This window comes from Miscanthus floridulus, chromosome 16, assembly GCF_019320115.1.
Source record: "Miscanthus floridulus cultivar M001 chromosome 16, ASM1932011v1, whole genome shotgun sequence".
Taxonomy (NCBI): Eukaryota; Viridiplantae; Streptophyta; class Magnoliopsida; order Poales; family Poaceae; genus Miscanthus; species Miscanthus floridulus.
This window is the reverse complement of record NC_089595.1, coordinates 85,063,820-85,077,614: the sequence shown is the minus strand read 5'-3', so window position 1 is coordinate 85,077,614 and position 13,795 is coordinate 85,063,820.

Sequence of the window (13,795 nt, the reverse complement as noted above, 5' to 3'; positions counted from 1 at the left end):
TTAGAACTGCATTATCACCCTGAAAAAGCTAATGTGGTAGCTGATGCCTTAAGTCGGAAGTTACATCAAGTTGAAGAAGAATCTTTGTCTCTCAATCATTCTGAGGTGTTAGCCCATATTGCTCTATTCTCGGATTTACTTGAGCAAATTATTATAGAGCAAAGGCAAGATGTTTTAGAAATTCCACATATCAAGAAGTTAATTGCCGAAGAGCATGGTCCACATTTTAGTATTAATGATCAAGGTGTAGTGAGGTTCAAGAATAGATTGGTTGTTCCATCAAGTGAGAAGCTTAGGAGAAAGATTTTGGATGAAGCTCACAACTCCAAATTATCCATTCATCTGGGAAGTAACAAGATGTATCATTATTTGCGTCACTTGTATTGGTGGCCAAATATGAAACAGGACATTACCAAATACATCTTAGAATGTGACATTTGTGGAAGGGTTAAGGCGGACCATATGCGTAGGCCTAGATTTCTACAGCCCTTGCCTATCCCTATTTGGAAATGGGAGGATATTTCCATGGACTTTGTTGTGGGTTTGCCTCGCGCAGCAAAGGGGTATGACTCTATTTGGGTCATTGTGGATCTCCTTACCAAGTCCGCTCATTTTCTCCCGGTGGATATAAGGTATTCAGCCAAGAAGTATGCCAAGTTATATTTTGATCGGGTTGTGACCCTACATGGAGTTCCTCTTACCATTGTTTCTGATAGAGGGTCAGTCTTTGTCTCTTGTTTCTAGGAGCAACTCTAGAAATGTCTTGGTACCCGTCTCCTAAGGAGTTCAGCTTATCACCTGCAAACTGGCGGTCAGACAGAAAGAGTCAATCAGGTACTTGAGGATATGTTGAGGGCTTGTGTCATTTCTTATCCAGAAAAGTGGGATGAATGCTTGACTCTAGCTGAGTTTTCTTATAACAATAGCTATCAAGAAAGCATTCGTATGGCACCTTTTGAGGCCATGTATGGTAAGAGATGTAGAACACCCCTTAACTGGGTTGAAGTGGGTGATCGTGGGTACTTTGGACCTAATTTTATCAAGGAAGCTCGAGAGCAAGTTAGCGTTATTCAGAGTCATTTGAAGGCAGCTCAGAATCATCATAAAACTTATGCGGACAAGCGAAGAAGGCCCTTATAGTTTGAAGTTGGTAACCATGTGTACCTAAAGGTATCCCCGATGAGAGGTGTGCATCGGTTCAGAGTCCATGGAAAGTTAGCTCCTCGTTATGTCGGACCTTATAAAGTTTTGGAATGATGTGGTTCGGTTACTTATTGTCTCCAACTTCTAGATATCTTGTTTGCAGTACATAATGTCTTTCATGTTTCCCAATTAAAGAAGTGTTTATGAGTTCTTGAGGAAGTGGTGGAAATTGAAGGACTCCCTCTCCAACCTGATATTTCTTATATTGAGCATCCTATCAAAATCTTGGATGAAAAAGAAAGAGTTACTAGAAATAGAGTGGTGAAATTTTATAAAGTCCAGTGGCAAAACCATTCAGAGGACAAAGCAACATGGGAACAGTAGAGTTATATTTTGGAGCATTATCCCCATCTTCTCCCCGGTGTGCCGAGGTAATAGTTTATGTTAAAAGCTCACTTTTACCCTTTTCCTACACTAGGCACTCACATGAAATATCGGGATGAGATTTTGTTTAAGGGGGGAGAGTTGTAACACCCTCGGTGTTACACCCTAAATCATTTACTAAAACAGTCACGCCAACCGTGTCCTGCCAAGGCACACCCTTGCTGAGTCGCTGGCTGCCCCTCCCCCACCGCTCCCTCGCCCTCCCTCTCTGTTCTCTCTCTCTGCTACCGCCATCGAGCCACGCCATTAAATTCATCAGGGAGAGATCATCTCAAGTCGATTCATCGCATTGTTGGCTCCGTCGCACAACTACCTAGCTACCCATCCCCGCCTTGAATGGCGCCCGGTCGAGCTCCAATTTTGGAGTTTCCCCGCCGCCATGCCGATAAGGCCGCATTCGGCCGTGGGTGTCGGCAGCTCTCCCATCGTCCCTCCCGAGCCAATTCACCTACACCACTAGCATCACCTTGACTCTCTGTCCACCTTGCGCACCTTAGTTGAACTGCTACCACCTCCCCTTCATCGCTAACGCGACCGTGCCACCGCGGACACCACCGCACGGCTCAGCCGCACGTGGTCAGCCTTCCTCCGTCATCTTCTGCCCCAACTATCACCTTGTCCTAGTCCATGGTAGCCTCATGATGCTCATGCGCTAATCAATTACGCCTATAGCTACCCTAGCCCACCGGAACAGTGGCGCCGCGCGCCGCTGCAGCCTTCCCCAGCCAGTTGTGTCACCCTGCACCACCTCTTAGCGTAGCCGCTCAGGTCAGGGATGGTGATTGACCCATTAGGTGGGCTCGCGTAGGTCCTAGGTGGTCGACGTAGGCGCTCAGTACTACCGCTCGTTGTGCCGCTATGCACTGAGTCGTCGGGGGTGCACGCGGGTGAATTAGGGAAAGGCCAGGGGGTTAAGTGAGAAGTTATGAGAGAGGGAGAAATAGTGTTAGTACTTAGTTGTGATTCGAGAGAAGTGTGAGGTCTATTTTGCAAAAACATCAGCACGCACGGGGTTTCCCCATCGTGGGCCGTCTTCGAGTGGGCTGGCGGTGCGGGCCGTCGTGCACTCGCGCGCGTGCTGCGTCGCGTGTGGGCCACGCGGGAGAATTCATTTTTCTTTTTCAAAAGGAATTAGAAATAGTTTTCCAATATAAATTTGCAGCTGATCTTTGGTAAATCATATAAAATTAGGTAGGTGTCCAAAAATTATAAAACAAATTTTGTTATGTTCCTAAAATTGTGCTCTGTCTATTAGTGTACTTAGTTCATATATGTACATGTTGATACTAGGAGCTATTAAATCATTTGAAAATGTTTAATATTGTTAGTAGAATTATTGTAGGAATTTTTGTGGTAAATTGGTGATAGCTTTAGCCCTAAAAATTTTATAGCAGCATCATGGTATTATTATGTGTTCACTGTAATTTTTGTAGCTTTAGAATAGACTAAACATAAGGGTATTTAAATGCTTTTTGTTTCAAATATGCATTAAATCATTAGTAGAAATAAAGATATATCCTTCATTTGTAAAGCTAGGTGTTTGTTAGTTGAACCCAACACTTTGCTTGGTAAAGATGATTGTTAGCTTAGTGCCTTAGTCATTAGAGCTAGCTTAGTAGCTTAGTATGTGTATTCTTATTTTAAGAGTTGCTATTGCATAAATGTTAAGTGTTGCATCATCATCGCATGCATGTAGAGAACGAGTTGGTGGAGTTCATGACCACTAGAGAGCAGGAGTATGAGGAGGTGATCAAGGAGTATGAGGAGGAGGTCCTCATATAGGAGGAAGGCTCGGAGCCACCGACGACTGACATAGCTGACAATACGCCTACACAAGACAAGCCCCGGTGCAAAACCCTTATTTTGAATAATCACTAGATATATATATGTGATGTGCATTTACGTTACAGGATTTATATTGAAACTACATGCATAGATAAACCTACCTATGAGCCATACTAGCATAGGTCGAGTAGCTGCTATGCTTAGGCTATTGGTAGCGTGAGTAACCTGCCTTTACTCATAATAGGTGATTATTATTATTATTCTCAAGATAAAATGGTGAAAGGAAATGGAGATAGGGCAGGGATATGGTATGAGTATTGGTGGGTGTAATAGGTTGTGTCCGTGGCCAACGGGGCATAGCTTGGTTACACTGTTTTCCCTGTCCTGTCGGTTAAGGACCATCCATTGTTGTGGATGATAGTTAGGTCACAGACTTATTATCCTGAGCACATACTTGCTTATGGGAGCAGGAAGGCTCGTTGCTATCTTGTCATGGGTTTCGGCTCTTTCTAGACCGACTGATTGGAGACGGGGATGGTGGAGGTCTAAGCACCACACTGAGTGTAAGGAAAATGGACCCTTGGCCCATTTACTTTGGATTTTGGTGTTTGATGACCAACACAACCAAATTGGACTAATGAATTTGCAAGTGTTTATTTTGTAGTTCAATAGGGTGCAAGACGTGACTTGGACGAAGGCGACATGGTGATCCGATGATCAACACCTTAAGAAAGACCTTAGAAGCACAAGAGAAGACCCAAGATATCAAGCAAAGTCTAAGCATGAAGATTGGAACCAAGCCGTACGCAAGATCGCGAAGAAACGAGCTCACTAAGGTGACTAGACGCTGGACAAGCGACCAGACCGGACGCTGGGCAGAGGACTCGGCAGACAGGTGACCGGACACTAGATTGGACGCTGGCGGCAACCGACCGGACGCTGGATAGCAGTGTCTGATCGAGTATAGTAAGGTTCCAGAGCGGCAAATCTGTGACCGGACACGTCCAGTGGTAGGCGACCGGACGCTGGCCAGCGTCCGATCAGTATATTGCCGGCTCAATGGTCGGGACGACCGGACGCATCCGGTCAGGACGATTCAGCATCCGGTCAGTAGCAGTTTCATGAGAATTCGACCCCAACGGCTACTTTCTCAGTGGGGCTTATAAATACAACCCCCAACCGGCCATTTGAGGTATGTGGAGCTGAGGAAACATACCAAGGGTGTTGATACACCATTTTAGTGATCTCCACTTGCATAGTGCTTAGTGATTCATCAGGTGATTAGTGTAGGTGCTTTGCAAAGTGCTTAGGTTGATTAGACCACCGCTTATACGCTTGCTCTAGGTTTAGGCCTAGTGTTTAGTGAGGTTTGCATACCTCTTACCACTCGGTGCTTGCGAGCACCATTGTTGTACATCGGAGGGGCTTGAAGTCTTGTGAGATCACACCAACCGCGTTTGTGGTATGGCCGCCATCGTGTACCAGAGGGAACAAGGCCCGCGGCGTTTCGGCCGAAAGCTTGATAGTGAAGACGGCGGGGAGCATCCGGGAGAGGCTTGCCGAGAGGCACGTCGGAGACCCACTTGCACGTGGGGAAGGCCCGAGGCTATCCACGGAGTTACCCGACCGAGAGCTTGGCCCTTGTGAGGGATTCCTTGCGAGGGGCTCCAACAAGGACTAGGGGGAAGCTTGCGCGCTTCTCAATACCTCGGTAAAAATACCGAAGTTGTCGATGGGAGTTTGCATATCTCTACATTGCTCTTTAGCTTCTGCATTTACATTGATTACTTTACTACGTTTGCGGTAGAGATAGCAACACACTAGCAAAACCATAGTTGCACATCTAGATAGTTTATCTATTACATAGGTTTTGCTAGGGTTAGAAAAAGAGGCCATAGTTTTAGGAGCTAGAATTTTAAGTTGCCTAATTCACCCCCCCCCCCCTCTTAGGCGTCACGGTCCCTTCAATTGGTATCAGAGCCGGTTGGCTCAATTTGGACCTTTGGCTTAACCGCCATTGAGCCGACGCTATTTAGAGTGGTTGGGATGGATACCGCTAGGCCTCTGCACTTTGACAGCACTAACTTCCCATACTATAAAGCTAGAATGGCTTGCCACCTTGAGGCGGTTGATTTGGGTGTATGTAGAGTCACTCGTGACGGGATGAAACCCATCAAGAATCCTGAAAAACCCACAAAGAGTGATGAAAAAGAAATGCACTTCAATGCTAGAGCTAAAAATTGCTTGTTTGAATCACTTAGTACGGATGTTTTTAACCAAGTATTCACTTTAAATACGGCACATGAAATTTGGTTAAAACTCCAAGAGCTCCATGACGGCACAAGTAATGTCCATGAGCAAAAACATTGTCTAGCTAAGCAAAATTATGATTCCTTTGCTATGAATGATGATGAGCTTGTTCGTGATATGTATTCTCGATTGAATCTAATTATCAATGAGCTCCATTCAATAGGATTATTAAAGCTAGATGATGCGGACATCGTGAGGAAGATCATCTCCGTGCTACCATAAAAGAAATATGCAAGCATCATCACCATCCTTCACAACATGGAGGATTTGAGTAACATGACCCTAGGCATAGCCATTGGCAAGTTAGTGGCATTTGAAATATCATGTAAGATGGGTCAAGAAGAAGCTTCTTCATCAAGCAAAGGCAAAGCTCTCGCTTGTAGCGAGAAGAAAAAGATGAAGGGCAAGAAAGTTGAGTCAAGCTCAAGCTCCTCAAGTGAAGAAGAAGAAGATGATGATGATGATGATGAACAAGAATCAAGTGATGATGATCAATCTTCCTCCTCCACCTCCGACCTTGATGAAGAATCAATCAAACTTATCAAAAAGGTGGAGAAGATGATCGTAAGGCTCAATGTCAAGGGTACACCCATCCAAATTCAAGACCTCGTTTTCACTAATCAAAGAAATGAGCAAAGAAAGAAAGGATGCTATGGATACGGCGAGTTGGGGCACTTTGTGGAAGTTTGTCCAAACAAGCCCACACCCAAGACAAAGAAGAAGGCATGCAAGAACCAAGCCCTCACATCAATAAGATCATGGGATGATTCTTCAAGTGAAGAAGAACCCCATCATAAGAGGCGAGGCCGCAAGCACTCATTATCAAGCTCTTCTCGTGTGTGCCTTATGGCATGAGGTAACGAAAGCTCTTCCTCTAGTGAGAGTGATAGTGATGATGATATGCCTTCTTATCATGATCTTGTGCAAGAAAATCTTAATTATGCTAAAGCTTGCACTAGTCAACACAAGAAGCTCAAAAGTTTAAAAGAAAAGCTAGATAGTTCACAAAAAGCATACAAAACCTTGCTTGAACAATATGAGAACTTTGCTAATCTCAATGTTGAACTATCTACTAAAATCGAGAAACTTGAGACTAGTGCAACAACAAATGCATGCACAATAAATGATGAGCAACTTTTAAAGAAAAATGAAAAATTAAAAGAAAAGCTAGCTAGCTCACAAGAAGCATATAATAGTTTGCTTGCTAAAATAGAAACCATGTGCAAACATTGTGAAGAGCTAACTAATAAAGTTGTTAATCTTAAAGCCGTTAGCACAACCCCCATCAAGGCATCTAAAAAGAAAAGTTCTATCTTTAACATGTCTAAAAAGGATGCCTCTACTTCTTGTAATGATTTATGTTTAGACTCACCTTTGTGCAACCAAGCTTGTGTTGAGAAAGTTGTTGTAGATACATGCACACAAGAGGTTGCAAAGGAGAATGAGCAACTCAAGCAAGAAGTAGCTCGCCTCACCAACGACTTGACTCAAGTGAAAGGCAAGGCGAAGCAAACCCAACTTCATCAAGATAACACCATCAAGGGAGTGAAGAAGCTTGATGAAGGACAAACCATGGTTTGTTACGTATGCCACAAGGAAGGTCACAAGTCCTATGAGTGCAAGGTGAAGAATGGGGGAGGAGCAAAGAAGGAGAAAAAGCAAACAAGCAAGCTCTCCAACACCTACACCAACAAGGTGGACAAGAAGGCCTCCACACCTTATCTCTTGAAGAAGAAGAAAAATGACAAGGTGGTGGCCATCAAGGTGAACAAGCAAGCCAACAATGGGGTCAAATGCTTTTGGGTGCCAAAGGAAATCATTTCAAACATGAAAAGCCCAAGAAGGTTTGGATCCTGAAAGGGAAGTGAGAAGCCCGTTGGACTTCAGGGAATTTGGAAACTTGGCAAAGTTTGGGTGCATTTCATGGGGTGCATCATGATGGACAAAGTAATTGTCAAGTAGGTTAGTGAATACTATGAACCCAAATTCCCCTTCCCATGTTAGGTAACTAGATGTCATTACTTTCAATTGGTATTGTTTTTCAATTGATATACTCTTAAAGCATCTAGTTATCTTTCATGCCTATGTTTGCATTTACATGCTTAAATCTTTTGTCATGCATTCAATAGGTATAACATATGGTAGACTTGCTTGGTTTCATTGTCAACCCTTGGAGCAAACCTACATGGTTTAAAATTATTTAGGAGCACGGCACATAGCTTGTTTTACAATTATTTATCTAATATGTGCCAAAGTCCAAATTGTAGATAATCTCTCCCAAATATCATCTTTCAAGTGGTATTTTGATACTTAAATCAATGTGCACACATTTTACAAGTATTCAACACTTGTGTGCACAAATTTAGGGGGGGGGCTTAATCTACAAGTTGGGTGCTTTGAGACTAACACCTTTTCAAGCTTATCTTGTGTGTAGTAGTCTCATTGCAAGGAAAATGGAGTCCCCAAAGGAAAGCATTATACTTTAATTGGTAGAAATCAAATTGATTTTCACATGTGGTATTTCTAAACCGATATCACCATGTTGATCTCACTTTGATATTTATTTGCTTTCTCCATACATTATATAGATTAACCCCTCTTGTGCAATAAATTGCTAATTATGCATATGCTTTGCTTTTTATCATATGTATGCATAAATTTAGGGGGAGCTTAGTCTATATAATGTGATAGTCAAGTTTTGTGACCTATTCCATGCTAATCAAATCCTTCATTTGGTTCACAAAGTTTGACCCTCCCTTGTGCTACTAATGTATTCCTTTTTGGGTGTTTGATGCCAAAGGGGGAGAATTTGAAGGACCAAAGACAAGCATTTAGTTACAAATAGTAATGGTCCGAGAAAGGGAGGAAAGTGAATTATGGATTAGTCTAAGTAATGGGAGAATTTTTTTTTAGAAAGCTAGGCTTTAATCCATAATATCACATGGGGACATTTGCAAGGGCAAGACAAGCTTTTACGTAAAGTTTTTATTGGTATCTGTCAATTAGTATCATACAACCTTGCCATTTGCATTGCATTCTAGCAAGTAGATAGTTTTTAATCTCCAAATTCTTATCATTTGTTTGCTTTGGTCGTGTTGTCATCAATCACCAAAAAGGGGGAGATTGTAAGGAAAATGGACCCTTGGCCCATTTATTTTGGATTTTGGTGTTTGATGACCAACACAACCAAATTAGACTAATGAATTTGCAAGTGTTTATTTTATAGTTCAATAGGGTGCAAGACGTGACTTGGACGAAGGCGACGTGGTGATCCGATGATCAACACCTTAAGAAAGACCTTAGAAGCACAAGAGAAGACCCAAGATATCAAGCAAAGTCCAAGCACGAAGATTGAAACCAAGCCGTACGCAAGATCGCGAAGAAACGAGCTCACTGAGGTGACCGGACGCTGGACAAGCGACCGGACCGGATGCTGGACAAGCAACCGGACGCTGGGCAGAGGACTCAGCAGACAGGCAACCGGACACTAGACCGGACGCTGGCGGCAACCGACCGGACGCAGGACAGTAGCGTCCGATCGAGTACAGTAAGGTTCCATAGCGACAAATCTGCGATCGAACGCGTCCAGTGGCAGGCGACCGAACGCTGGCCAGCGTCCGATCAGTATATTGTCGGCTCAACGGTCGGGACGACCGGACGCGTCCGGTCAGGACGATTCAGCGTCCGGTCAGTAGCAGTTTCGCGGGAATTCAACCCCAACGGCTACTTTCTCAGTGGGGCTTATAAATACAACCCCCAACCGGCCATTTGAGGTGTGTGGAGCTGAGAAAACATACCAAGGTTGTTGATACACCATTTTAGTGATCTCCACTTGCATAGTGCTTAGTGATTCATCAGGTGATTAGCGTAGGTGCTTTGCGAAGTGCTTAGGTTGATTAGACCACCGCTTATGCGCTTGCTCTAGGTTTAGACCTAGTGTTTAGTGAGGTTTGCATACCTCTTACCACTCGGTGCTTGCGAGCACCATTGTTGTACATCGGAGGGGCTTGAAGTCTTGCGAGATCACACCAACCGCATTTGTGGTGTGGCCGCCACCGTGTACCGGAGGGAACAAGGCCCGTGGCGTTTCGGCCGAAAGCTTGATAGTGAAGACGGCGGGGAGCATCCGGGAGAGCCTTGCCGAGAGGCACGTCGGAGACCCACTTGCGCGTGGGGAAGGCCCGAGGCTATCCACGGAGTTACCCGACCGGGAGCTTGGCCCTTGCGAGGGGCTCCAACGAGGACTAGGGGGAAGCTTGCGCGCTTCTCGATACCTCGGTAAAAATACCGGAGTCGTCGACGGGAGTTTGTATATCTCTACCTTGCTCTTTAGCTTCCGCATTTACATTGATTACTTTACTACGTTTGCGGTAGAGATAGCAACACACTAGCAAAACCATAGTTGCACATCTAGATAGTTTATCTATTACATAGGTTTTGCTAGGGTTAGAAAAAGAGGCCATAGTTTTAGGAGCTAGAATTTTAAGTTGCCTAATTCACCCCTCCCCCCCTCTTTGGCGTCACGGTCCCTTCACTGAGTCCGGGACTCAGGAGTGGGGGCTTGGAGTCCAAGTTTGGACGAGGACCTGGACCCCTTGACAGGAGAGTGATGGGTTGGTCTTGTTTGTGCCTGGGTACAAGCAGGGCATGTGTTTCGGGGTACCCAGCTGGGATACATTGGTTCGTGAATCGTCGTATGATACGGTACGACTTGGCTATGGTCTAGCACCGTAGTAAGAACTGAAAGATAAAAGGGGATGAATGGATCTGATTGTTCAACTCTTGCTTAAAAGTAGAGTAGGTGCTTACATAGAATGGTTAGCTGATGAACTATTCATGACTGCTAATAAAATACATACATAATGATTCACTACTAGTAATGCTTTTCGCAAAAAAGAAACCCAGTAAACCATAAAGCTTATTATATCCTTTGGAGTCGAGAAATTATTCCCATTAGTCAGGTAAGAATCATGAGTACATTGTGTACTCAGGGTTTATTTACCCCTGTTGCAGGTGTAGCTTGAGCAGTGGTTGTTGTGTGGAGGATTCTTCTGATGGGCACAGACAGTGTTATCCTAAATGTTAAACGGTAAACAGTTGGTCACTTACCGTTTAGCCCATTATTTGGGCAAAACGGGTGTTTAAACGGGAAAATGACCGTTTAAACGGTCAAAACAACCGATTAAACGGAAACGGTGTACCACTATGTAGCGTTTAAACGGTGTGTAAACGGGCTAAATGGCCGTTTATGCGAACAGTAGGCACAGACAGATCCTTGTATCTTATCGTTGGATGTTTATTTCAATTCCATTGTTTAAATTCCACACTCTGAACTTGGTATTGTAATAATGTATTTTCGAGAACTCTTGTTGTATGAAATGGACTAAGTATTGTAAACTCGTTCTCATTATTGGATTCTCGATGAAAAACATGGATTGTTCGAGTTCTCTCTTAGGGTGTGCTCGACAGAACTGTCCGATGTAGCCAACTTTTGGGGTGCTCAGTGTCTAGCGAAAAATAAACGCCTCCGAAGGTGTGTTATTTCGGGTGGTTCTGCCACAGTGACAATCGCCATGTTCATTTGGCTGATAAGCTAGGCAGAAAAGTACTGTTGACTGATTTATTGTAAGAGAAAAATACTATTTATTCGTTGAAAAGTACGGTTTATAGGACAAACGAACAGGACCAATGACTACGCGGTGGTAAAGATAAGAATGGGCCCGTTCACTTCGCTGAAAAAACAAGACAAAATATTGTTCCGACTAATTTGTTGTGAGAGAAAAATATTATTCCAACTAAAAACAAACTAAAAAACGAATTATAAGAGAAACGAAGTGACTAGGTCACTCTGACCTCTGGCTCTGGAGGTAGCACGACAGCGCTACGATTCTCGCACGAGGCAGGCAGCGACAGCAACAAGCCTCTCGAACACATGAGAGCTACGTGTCTTTGTTTTACGATGAGACCAAACACCGGCGAGGTAGAAACAAATTGGTTCCTGCACAAACTTCTAAAATTCCTTTCACATCAAATATTTAGACATATATATAGAGTATTAAATATAGACTAATTACGAAACTAATTGCATAACTTACGACTAATTTGTGAGACGAATCTTTTAAGCCTAATTAGTCCATGATTTGACAATAGTGCTACAGTAATATACGCTAATGACATATTAATTAGGCTTAAAAATTCGTCTTGAAAATTAGCCTCCATCTATGTAATTGGTTTTATAATTAATTTATATTTAATACTCCTTATTAGTATCTAAATATTCAATGTAACATGAATTTTAGGAACGACTAAAGAACCAAACACCCCTACATACTTCATCCTGCCAAAACATCATGTGTACTCTACGACAGTGGCTTGCAACCAGCATAGAATGTGAGGCTAGCTCATCTAATTGGGTGGGAAATGAAGTTATACATCCGACCATTCAGTTTCGAGTTCTCGTCAATTCAGTATTCGGATGTCTACTTTTTTTTCTTCTAAATGATTAACTAAAAGAACGTCAAGTTCTTCCTAGGTTGCTTAGTTTTTCTTTTAACGTACTAGCGTTTTTGCAGGTAGCATCACTCATAGCAGCCAGAAAAGACAGATGATATATTTATAATATCGATAATGGTCTGTGCAAGGTGTCCGTACGCCAGGATGCACCTTGCTGGGCCCATGGACCGACCCAACACTCATGGCTTCTCCATCTAAAAAAACTGGACGCATTTGGCATTCCCTTTCCTCCTCGCCCGTTGCGGCCTTTGTACTTATCCATTCGCGTCGATGACTTCGATACGGAGAGGTTGCGACAGTCGTGCCGGCAAGCTTTGCACACGCTACCAGCCATCGGCGCGTTGTCGAGCTCCACGCATGTGTCACCGAGCCGGCGAGCCTCCACGACGGATGTTGCAGCAAGCAGGCGAGGGGAGGAGCTTCGTGTGACCCCCCCCCCCCCCCCCCCCCCCTCGGCGAGCTGCCCGCGCTGCTACCACGCCGGTGTCGAACTCCGCAACGACGAGTATCCATCTGCCCAAGCAGCAAGGTGACATTAATTGCGTTGCAACCGCATATTGTAAGTGTATGTTCTAGGTATTTCAACTGTTTCAAGTTGTTTATCTGGATAAAATACATCTAGATGTTGCATATGTTGTAATACGTATAAAAAAATGTTTTATCTATTTCAAATGCATGTTGCAAGTGTTTTATTTGAATGTTTATATGTTTCACACATATGTTGTAAGTGTATGTTTCAAATGTTTTATTTGTTTCAGAGGATGGAGCGTGGCGAGCCGAGGGCCTGCGGACGGGACGAGTAAGGGCTAGCGGATAGGGCGGACGGGACGAGTAAGGGCTAGCGGATAGGGCGCATGGCGAGCCAGGAGCCTGCGGACTACGCACGACGCGCTAGGGCAGGCGGACAGCCGCGCTGGAAGGCGGAGCGAGCCACACGCTATGGGAAAGCACGGCATGTCGCTCGTATCAGATGGTTACTGTGCCTCGTATCGAACGGCTGGAGCTACGTCCGGACGTTGAGTCCGATCGTCCAAGCGCTAGCCTCTCCATTATAATATCTAGCCATTACAGTGACTCCGCAAAACCTATGGTCTTTCCCAATCTAACCATGGAGGCAAGACAAGAATCAATCATTCGCCCTGTTCTGTTTAGCTTATTTAGAACTACTTTTCAGCTATGAAACAGCGTTTTTCCCTCACAACGTTTCAGCATAAGCATCAGCATAAGCCAAATTTCAGCCACAGCGAACACAGTGATTATCTTCAGAGCTGCAGCTCTCATCCCCTTTCTTGCTTGACACAACAAAACGGCCTTTTGATTGCGATGACACTGACACCACCAACACCAGCAACACCAGAACTTTTAGTCTCAACTAAACTGGTGTATAAAATACAAATGAAATTCAACAAGACCCAAACCTTTCAACACCATATCATGTGCCACAAATTTCAGTCGCCAGACTCCACCTGCCAGAAAAAAAAAATTGCATAATTTGGCGAACAACCCCTATCACAAGAGCCAAAGGTCATGTTCTGACACATCAGACCAAAAAGATTTTTGGCATTCGTCCCTAAAAAATCTTTGAACTCGATGGGTGACA